Here is an 11,358-nt window from a genome sequence, read left to right as displayed (position 1 = left end):
AATAGAAACTGTTTCACTTCTTTCTTTGAAATCTGTATCCTTTTAAATATTTATCTTGCCTATTGCTTTGGCAGGACTTCCAGTACCGACCCTATTTGTAGATAACATGATGAACTACACACCACGAGCACATGGGATTTATCCTGGAAATGCAAAGCTGATTCAGTATTCAAAATCAATCAGCAAATTTCATCATATTACAAGAAGAAAAAAACCCACATGATTATATCAATTTATGCAGAAAGGCATTTGACAAAATCCAACATCTGTTCATCAAAAACAAAAACAAAAACAAAAACCAACAACAACAACCTCTCAGCAAATCAGGAATACAAGAAGCTTCCACAATCTGGTAAAGGGCATACACACACAAACACACAGACACACACACACACACACACACACACACACACACACACACAGAGGAAACTGTATAGCTAACATCACACCTCATGGTGAAAGTCTAAACGCTTTCCCCTAAGATCAGAAACAGGATAAGAACGCCCACTTTCGCCACACTACTTGGAATCAATATATTGTTTTCTTTCAAGTGAAATGTAGCAACTTTATAACTGCCACTGCGGCATTGCTTTCCGGCTGGGTGCAAAAGACCTGAGAGAAGATAAAGAAAAACATAACTGAAGATTTCCGTGCTTTGAATTTCAGAGCTTTCCCACCCCTCAAGCCTGCACTAGAGCACCTCTTTTGGAACTTTCTTTGTCAGTGTTAAAGCCCCCTTATGGGTTTTGGGCTGCATTGAGGACCGGGGGGCACCTGGGTGGCTCAGTGGGTTAAGCATCTGCCTTCGGCTCAGGTCATGGTTCCAGGGTCCTGGGATCGAGCCCTGCATCAGACTCTCTTCTCAGCTGGGAGTCTGCTTCTCCCTCTGCCTGCCACTCTCCCTTGCATGTGGGCCTACTTTTCCCTCAGCCTACCGCTCTCCCTTGCATGTGTAGGTGCCCTCTCCGGCAAATAAATAAATAAGATCTTTTTTTAAAAACCGCACAAAAATGTGTAATTTGCCATCTTAAAGTATACAGTTCCGTAGTGTTAAATATTATTGTACAATAGTTCTCCAAAACTTTTTCACTTTGCAGAACTGAAACTCTACCTATTAGACGACTCCCTGTTTCCCCCTCCTCCCACCCCTGACAAACCACCCTTCTATTTTCCGTTTCTATGAATTTGACTACTTGTCATGTAGTCATGTAAGTGGAATCATCCAGTATTTGTCTTTTTGTGACTGGCTTATTTCATGTCACATAATCTCTGCCAGCTTTATTTATACTACATAAATTATTTTTAAAAGGATTTCATTTATTTGTTTGACAGAGGGAGAGAGCACAAAGAGGCAGAGAGGCAGACGAAGAGGGAGAAACAGACTCACTGCTGAGCAGGGAGCCTCACTCGGGACTGGATCCCAGGACCTTGGGATCATGACCTGAGCCGAAGGCAGACACTTAACTAACTGAGCCATCCAGGCGCCCCTGAATAAATGATTATTTTAAGCCACCAAGTTTTGGGTGATTTGTTATGCAATAATAGATGGCTGATAAGGGCCCAATCTGATAAAGTTTGTTTCCTGGAAGGAAAAAACATTTTTATTTATCCATTGAAGGTATTGTACCTATAAAAGAATTAAGAAAATCAGCTTATTTTGCTGATAGTTTATAACACATTTCTTTTTTATTGTTATTATGTTCAGTTAGCCAACATAAAGTGTATCATTAGTTTTTGATGTACGGTTCAACGATTGATTCAACAGTTGCGCATAACACCGAGGGCTCATCACCACAGGCGCTCTCCTTAATGCCCATCACCCGGTTACCCCATCCCCCACCCCCCTCCCCTCTGAAGCTCTCAGTTTGTTTCCTGGAGTCCAGAGTCTCTCATGGTTTGTCTCCCTCTCTGACTTCTTCCCATTCAGTGTTCCCGCTCTTCTCCTGTGGTCCTCCATGCTATTCCTTATGTTCCACATATGAGTGAAACCATATGATAACTGTCTGTCTCTGCTTGACTTATTTCACTAGCATAATCCCCTCCAGTTCCAGCCATGTCGATGCAAACCGTAGGTGTTTCTCCTTTCTGATGGCTGAGTAATATTCCATTGTATATATGGACCACATCATTATCCATTCGTCTGCTGAAGGACATCTCAGCTCCTTCCACAGTTTGGCTGTTGTGGATATTGCTGCTATGAACTTTGGGGGTGTATGTGCCCCTTCTTTTCTTTACATCTGTATCTTCACAGTGCAACTGCTGGGTTGTAGGATACCTCTATTTTTAACATCTCGAGGAACCTCCATACTAGCAACTCTCAACATATAATATAGTATTAACTATAACCACCATGCTGTACATTAGATTCCCAGAATTTTTAATCTTATAACTGTAAGTTTGTACCTTTTGACCAATATCTTACCCTACCCTCCAGTTCTTGGCAATTACCATTCAACTCTGTTTCTGAGGACTTTTTTAGATTCCACATATAAATGAGATCATACAATATTTTGTCTGACTTATTTCAGTTAGCATAGTGCCCTCAAAATCCATCCATGTTGTTGCAAATGGAAGGATTTCCTTCTTTTTCATGGCTGAAATATATATATATATATATATATATATGATTTCTTTATCCATTCATCCATTGACAAATACTTAGGTTGTTTCTATATCCTGGCTACTGTGAATAATATTGCAGTGAACGTGAAAGTGTAGATATCGCTAAGATTCTGACTTCATTTCCTTTGAATACATACCTAGAAGTGGGATTATTGGATCATATGGTAGTTCCACCTTCTAATTTTTTGAGGAGCCTCCACACTGTTTTCCACAGCGGCTGCACTAACTTATATTCCCAACAACAGTGCTCCATATTCATATACTGTTTTTTTAACAAAGATTTTATTTATTTATTTGAGAGAGAGAGAGAGAGAGCACAAGCGGTGGGGAGGGGCAGATGGAGAGGGAGAAACAGGCTTTCCACCAAGTAGGGAGCTCGATGTGGAACTTGATCCCAGGATCCTGGGATGATGACCTGAGCTGAAGGCAGACGCTTAACCAACTGAGCCACGCAGGCGTCCCAGTGTTCCACGTTCTTGCCAACGCTTGGTGTCTCTTGTCTTTTTGATTACAGCCATTCAAGTGGGTGTCAGGTGATAAGTCATTGTGGTTTTGATTTGCATTTCCCTGATTAATAATGTAGAGCAACTTTTCATGTACCTGCTGGTCGTGTGTGTGTCTTCTTTGAAAACTGTCTGTTCATGTCCTCTGCCCATTTTAGAATCAGATTGTCTCTCTCTCTCTCTCTTTTTTTTTTTTTTTTTGCTATTCAGTTGTAGGCGTTCCTCAGGTACTTTGGATATGAATCCCTTATCAGATCATTGGTTTACAAATATTTTCTTCCACCCCACAGGTTGTCTTTTCATTTTGTTGATTGTTTCTTAGGCTGTGCAGAAACTTTTCAGTTTGAGGCAGTCTCACTTATTTATTTTTGCTCTTGTTACTTGTGCCTTTGGTGTCATATCCAATGTAACATATTTCAAGAATACTGCTTGGACTGGTTCAAACATGCGGTTGGATAGTGTAGCCAAATTTTTGGAGCTTTAATTTTCACTGCTTGGTTCAAATTGGCTCTCCATATAAAGAAACAGGAACTAATGTTTAAAATTCATTTCATATGGCAGTGCATTTACTAATTAATAGGGTTGGGAGGGAACTTCATAGAATTTTTATTTAGCTCCCGTCTTCAAGCAGACTTATACTTATTCAAGCAGACAAATAGATAGCAGGCCTTTTAAAGAGACTAGCAGATTTTTCTTACAGAAGCTATGGTATTGTGGTTAAGAGCACATGGTCTTTAAAGCTAAACCACCTGACTTTAAGTCTGGTTTACATTATGAACTATCTGTGTGACCCTAGACAAATTATTTGCTTTCTTTGTGCTTTAGTGGCCTCATCTGTGAAATGGGGATAGTGATAACACCTACCTACCCATCCCCTAGATGAGTAAACACACACAAAGTCATAGTAAGCACTCAGTAAATATTTACCTTATTAGTAAATCACTCCAGTGTTTAATCACACCTTCAATATATAAAACTTCTGTAAGCTTTTCTCTTTTTTAAGATTTTATTTATTTATTTGTCAGACACAGACACACACAGCACAAGCAGGGAGAGCAGTGGGCAGAGGGAGAAGCAGGCTCCCTGCTGAGCAAGGAGCCTGTGTAGGACTTGATCCCAGGACCCCAGGATCATGATCTGAGCCAAAGGCAGATGCTTAACTGCCTGAGCCACCGAGGCGTCCCCCTTAGCTTTTCAATATGTGTTTCTAAACTCTATTACAGAACTTAAAAAAAGAAGAACCCCTAAGGGAGAGTCTCATTTGAATGTTACCTCCAGCCATGAAGATAATAGTATGTTTTCATTTAATAAATACAGACTGAGCACCTAGAATGTGTTAGGCTCTGTGTGAAAGGAATAAGAAACAACATTCCTGATCTCAAATCTTGCATTTTTTATCATAATGGAAGAAACAAAATGCATAAATAAGCCAAACCAAGATAGCCATAGATTGTAAATTTGCTGAGACAGAAAGAAACAAGGCACTGTAATAGAAAATACCTAGCCAGTGTAGGGCAGGAGTAGTACCTAGATATAGGGTCATCATCGGGGAAGTTGTTCCCGAGAATCACACGTCAGTGGAGACTGGGAGGATAAGTAGACAGACACAAGGTGTGGGCAAAGGAACAGGTGGTAGGCATTTTTAGGAAAGAGAACACCTAGATGCAAGTGCTGAAACAAGGAAAACATGCCAACATGCCTCTTCTCTATTTCTCCACTGCTTAAAAACACTGTGAAAGTCATTGTTAGCTGGTGAAACAGAAAACTGCTACCTAGAGATCTGCTTTCCATTATTTCTGTCATTTTATTTTATTCATGAGCAGATAACAGTGTTTCATGATTACAGCAAATTATAAGGACTGTGCGTACAAGAGCAAGAATTTAGACTCGCAGCCGAGGTTGATCTGAACACATTTGATGACACGATGTGGTCAACTTAACCATCAGTGCTGCTTCTCCCACTCATCTTCCAAATGATGCCACCAATCACTTCATTGTTGAAGCCAGAGCCAGAGGACCCACACAATCACCAAGTCCGGTCACTTCTCCCAAGTCAGTCTCTCATGCATCCTCATTGTCATTAATTTGGTTCAGTTCTTACCACTTATTTCCTTTGGAACTACAAAAAGTTCTCTCCTGGCTGGTGTGGTGCATTGTGGGTGTGGCCACAAATAATTTATGCTCATTCCATCATGAGATGGACTCTCTTTCTCCAGTCCTTGACCCTGAGCTGGCTTTGAGACTCGATGTGCAGTTGATATAACATTGTGTGAGTTTCAAGTGTGAGGCTCAAGGGAGTTTGCTCTAGGACTACTTACTACCACTGCCATGTGGGTAAAGCCAGGCTAGCCTGCTAGAGGAGGAGAATCCATGTGGAAATGAACCATCTCATCTGAGCTATCCTAGACCAGCCAGCCCCCAGCCACCCCACCCACTGATAGTAAATACACGAGCCCTGTCATGTTCCCACAAGGTTGACTTAGATCAGCAGACTTGCCCATCTGAGCCCAGTCTACATCGTTAAACCACAGAGTTGTGAGATAAATAAATATGTTTCTTTAAGCCATTAAGTGTTGGGGTAATTCTTTCCACGGCAAGAAGCAAATTGATAAAACTGACTCCCTGGCTTCTAGTTTGGGCTCTACCACAACGAGTGGTCTTTCTAAAACATGACCCAATTACGATGCTCCCCAACATTCTCCTATTGCTTTTGTGCAAAACCCACACTTGTAGGTCATGTTTTATCTTTCACTATAATTTCCTGCAGTTGCCCGAGCATAAATTTATTTTCCACCTCCGTGCCTCTGGGAATGCTTGTTTGGGCTGCACTAAATTCACATACTGAAGTCCAACTCCCAGTACCCCAGAATGTGACTGTATTTGGAGATAGGGACTTTGAAGAGGTAAGTAAGGTAAAATGAAGTCATATGGGTGTGTCCTAGTCCAATATGACTATCGTCCTTTAAGAAGAGGATGTTAGGATCCAGATAGTTACAGAGGGATGACCACGTGAGGACACAGCAAGAAGGAAGCCACCTGCAAGCTAAGGAAAGAGGTCTCAGGAGAAACTCCACTGCTGACACCTTGATCTTGGACTTCGAGTCTCTGGAACTGTGGGATAATAAATGTCTATTGTTTAAGCCCCCAGGTCTGTGGCATTGTGTTATGGCCATCTTAACAAACTAATACAATGCCATTCCTTCTCCCAGGAAGTTCTTCCAAACTTCAGGGTGCCCACACCTTCTGCTTCTTCAGCTGGCTAATTCTGACTTCACGCTGAACACACTGTCTTAGGGGAAGCCTTCCATAATCCCCTTCAAGCTGCTTCAGTGGCTCTGGTCTGTGATTCCTCCCCTGTATAGCGCATTTAACCAAGCATATTGAAATTTTTTTTGTGTGGCAGTGGTGCCTGGGTGGCCCAGCTGCTTGGGTGTCTGACTGTTGGTTTTGGCTCGGGTCATGATCATGATCTCAGGTTGTGAGCTCGAGCCCTGCCTTGGACTCCGCACTCAGGAGGGAGTCTTCTTGAGATTCTCTCCCGCTCTCCTTCCCTCCAGCAGTGCTCTCTCTTTCACTCTCTCTAAAAATAAATAAATAAACCTTAAAAAAATTTTGTGGTAAGAATACTTAACATGAGATTTACCCTCTTAACAAAATTATAAGTGTATAATACAGTAATTTTAACCATAAGCCCTATGTTGTACAGCAAATCACTATACTTAATCATATTGTATAACTGAAACTTTATACTCATTGAAAAATAATTCCTCATTTCCGCCTCCCCCCAACCACCAAAACCACCATTCTACTCTCTGCTTCTATGTGTTTGACTATTTTGGACACCTCATAGAAGTAGAATCATGCAGTGTTGTCCTTCTGTCACTGGCTTTTTTCACTTAGCATAATGTCCTCCAGGGTCATCCATGTTGTCACATATGGCAGGGTTTAGTTCCTTTTTAGGGCTGAGTAATATTCCATTGTATGTTTATATCACATATTCTTTATCCATTCATCCATTGATGGACAGTTAATATTGTTTCCACACCTTGGCTACTGTAAATAATTCTTCAGTGAACACGGAAGTGCAGATATCTCTTTGAGATCCTCTTTTCATTTCTTTTGGATTTATACCCAGAAGTGGGATGGCTGGATCATAAGGTAGTTCTAGTTTTTATTTTTTGAGGAACCTTCTTACTGTTTTCTAGAGTGGCTTCACCATTTTACATTCCCACCAACAGAGTATAAGTGTTCCAATTTCTCTACATCCTTGTCAACACATGTTATCTTTTGTTGTTGTTGTTAATAGCCACTTTTGTTGTGTGATTTTTGATTTACACTTCCCTGATGATGAGTGATATTGAACATCTTTTCATATACCTATTGGTCATTTGTGTGTGTTCTTTAGAGAAATGCTTATTCAAGTCCTTTGTCCATTTAAAAAAAAAGATTTTGTTTATTTATTTGACAGAGAGGGAGATCACAAGTAGGCAGAGAGGCAGGCAGAGAGAGAGGGGGAAGCAGGCTTCCCGCCGAGCAGAGAGCCCAATGAGGGGCTCGATCCCAGGACCCTGAGATCATGACCTGAGCCAAAGGCAGAGGCCTAACCCATTGAGCCACCCAGGCGCCCCATTTTCAATTGGTTATTTGTTTCTTTTCTTTCTTTTATTTATCTCTTTTACTATTCAGTTGAAGGCGTTCCTTATGCATTTTGTATATTTCTTTAAAAAAAAAAGATGTATTTATTGATTTGAGAGGGAGAAAGAGAGCGTATGAGTGAGCACACATGAGCAGGGGGAGGGGCAGAAGGAGAGAGAGAGGGAGAGAAAGAATCCTTAAGCCTACTCCCTGCTGAATGCATAGTCAGATGGGGGGGGCTTGATCCCAGGACACTGAGATCATGACCTGAGCTGAAATCAATAGTTGACAGCTTAACCAACTGAACCACCTAGGTGCTCCCCTTTGTACATTTTAGATATTAATCTCTTCTCAGATAGTTTGAAAATATCTTCTCCCATTCCATAGTTTGCTTGCTCACTGTCAATTTTTACCTTTTCTGTGCAGAAGCATTATAATTTCATGTGGTCTCTGCCCTCTAGATTGTGAACACCTAAGGGCAAAGAGTGTGCCCTTCACATGTTAGCCTCAGTGCCAAACTGAGTGCCTGGCACACAACGTATGTTTAATAAATGCTTGTTGGAACAAAATCCTCCTCCTCCTGCTTCCACATCTTCTCAACTCTATGTATTTGTTTGTTCATGCTGCCCCCTTGGTTGGAATGTTCCTCTGCACATCTCCCCAAACCCAAGCCATATATAAGATTCACCTTAAAAATCATCATTCAGAGCAAATTTTCTCCACTGCACCAGCTAGAAGTAATTGTGCCTTCCTTTGAATGCCCCTTATTTTATATGTAGCTCACTTAATGGATGCTTGGCTGTCACACTGCCCAATATCTGAACTCCCTATTTTTGTTGCTCCTTCCATATTTTTGGAAAGAGCTCACTTTCCATTGTAAAATCAGAAAAGTTGGTGCTTGCTTTGCCTGCCTTCCCTGAGGCTAGGCTTGCATGTGACCAGGCTGGAGCCAATAAATCACATCTGCCTGGTACTTTGTATTGGAAGCTGGAAAGGTAAAGAATTTTTTTCCAAGATTTTATTTATTTCTCTGACACACACACAGAGAAAGGGAACACAAGAAGGGGAGAGTCAGTGGGAGAGGGAGAAGCAGGCTTCCCGCTGAGCAATGCAGGACTCAATCTCAGGACCCTAAGATCATGACCTGAGCCGAAGGCAGACGCTTAACTGACTGAGCCACCCAGGCACCCTGAAAACAGAAAACGTAAAGAATTAAGAACAGTGAGGAACCTGTCTGTGGGTGGTGATGGTGACAGCAACATCCAGTCTCCAAGGCAGCAATGCCAATGAGACGCCAGGACCCTATGGTCATGGTCTCAGCTGCAGCCTCCAGGAGTCACAGGAAGCAGCAGGGGTGATCCTGCTAGATGGTATGGGGATGCAGTTTGGCCTTTTCTGACTGCCTTGCTTCCCTTGCCCTCTACTCATTTTCTGAGTGTGCTATTCCAGCCTTGCCAATGGCTCTATGGAAAGCCGGCATTTGTAGCTGGAGAGGAAAGGTCCTGACCTATAAAGAATGGTAAGGTCTTACCTCCCACTTGTCAGAATGGCTACAGTTAACAACTCGGGAAATAACAGATGTTGGCGAGGATGCAGAGAAAGGAGAACCCTCCTACACTGTTGGTGGGAATGCAAGCTGGTGCAGCCGCTCTGGGAAATAGTATGGAGGTTCCTCAAAAAGTTGAAAATAAAACTACACTACAATCCAGCAACTGCATGACTAGGGACTTACCCAAAGGATACAAAAATATTCATTCGAAGGGGCACATGGACCCCGAAGTTTAAGAAAGTGAGAAGGAGGCAAACTGTAAGAGTCTCTGAACTACAGAGACAAACTGAGGGTTGATGGAGGAAGGGGGTAGGGCATGAGCTAAATGGGGGTGGGCATTAAGGAGGGCACTTGTGATGAGCGCTGGGTATTACACGTAAGAGATGAACCACTAAATTCTACACATGAAACCAATTTTACCATATATGTTAACTAGCTAGAACTTAAATAAAACTTGAAACTAAAAAAAAAAAAACAAAGACGAATAGAAGAAATATTTCCTGATTAAATGGAAAGACAGTGATTGTATACAGAAACAAATTATTTATAGCTCTCATTGGTGTTAGCTTTTTGTAGCTCTCAATATCGATTCTTCTTGATATATGGACACTTACCTTCAACACACTCCATATTTAGAGAAAAGATGTTAATTACTGAAATTGATTCTATTAGACTTTACTGACCCCTATCGACTAGAGTTTATCATATATATGTTTTTCATATAGAGTTAATCATATATATGATTGACCCCAGATAGTTCAGTATTTGGTGAAATGAAGAGTTAAGAGGAGTACTTTGATAACAATTCGTTCATGATCTGTGTGGCTGAATATGGAGAAGGAAGAAACTTGGGCAGAAGACACACTTTTTCCAGGGCTGATCTTACATTCATCCATGCATAAGCAAGCAGAAGGTTACACAGGAAGAAAGGAATGTTCCTTTTTTCTTTCTTTCTTTCTTTCTTTTTTTACTTTAAGCTTTAATTTTAATTCCAGATAGTTAAGTAGGTGATGGGGATCAAGGAGTGCAATTGTGATGAGCACAGAGTGATGCATGGAAATGTTAAAGAGAGATGTCCTATGCGAACCACTGTGCATGCGTTTGATTATAAACACGGTTTTATCCCACCCCTGGATACATTGAATTTAATGCACAGATCGTAGAAGAGGAAGCTTATCTTGGTCAGTTCAAACAAAACTGAAAGAAGTAAAGATTCAAACAAGTAAGTGATGGACACACGGTTTTTTGTTTTGTTCCTGTTTTATCTATTTATTTTTTACAATATCTTATTACAGTATTATATTACAATATTGTAGGAAGAAAAACCATCCAGATGACAGGTGCCCATAAAAATGTGAAGCTATAGCAGTCAATTTTGTGAGACTATGCCTATTACACAGAAACCTCTCTGAGGGCTCTAAGCCATAAAAATCCTCCAGTTACCTGATTATATCAAAAATCAGGTAACTCCCAAAGTCCATTATATGCCTTTCAAAGATGGTTAATAGAAAGTAGTAGAGAGATCAACTCTATTCTGTTCTGGTTCATTATTTTCTGATTTTCACGTGTATCTCTGCAGCACCTGGCTCTTTTTCCAGGCCTGCCTAGTGCTTCAAATAATTGCTGTGACATTTTCTTTTCTGGCTCTGGGAGATCATGGAACATAATTGGTATGGAAGAATTCAGCATGGCTTTAGTTTCACGGCTTGTTTTTTTGGTGAAAAGAGGAACAGAATAAAACCCTGTAGTTTCAGTTTTAGTCCGAAACAAACATGGCTCTTAAAGGGAAATGCACACAATTTGGCCATTGGAAGGTGATTTAAAAACCACCTTTTTCTTTCCTAGCTTCTTTCAAAATACACTGTATAAGTTGGGAACGATTTAGGCTGGTGCTTTCAACTAGAGATGTCTTGATGAGCTATTCTAAAACTCTGGCTGTTTAACACATTAGCCACTAGCTACGTGTAGCTATTGAGGACTTGAAATTGGGCTAAGTGCATGGAGGGGCTGAAAATTTAATTTAATTTATTTTAACTAATTCAAATTAAA

This window comes from Lontra canadensis, unplaced genomic scaffold, assembly GCF_010015895.1.
Source record: "Lontra canadensis isolate GAN:19392208 unplaced genomic scaffold, GSC_riverotter_1.0 scaffold134, whole genome shotgun sequence".
In the NCBI taxonomy this organism is placed as follows: Eukaryota; Metazoa; Chordata; class Mammalia; order Carnivora; family Mustelidae; genus Lontra; species Lontra canadensis.
Note: the sequence above shows the minus strand (reverse complement) of the source record.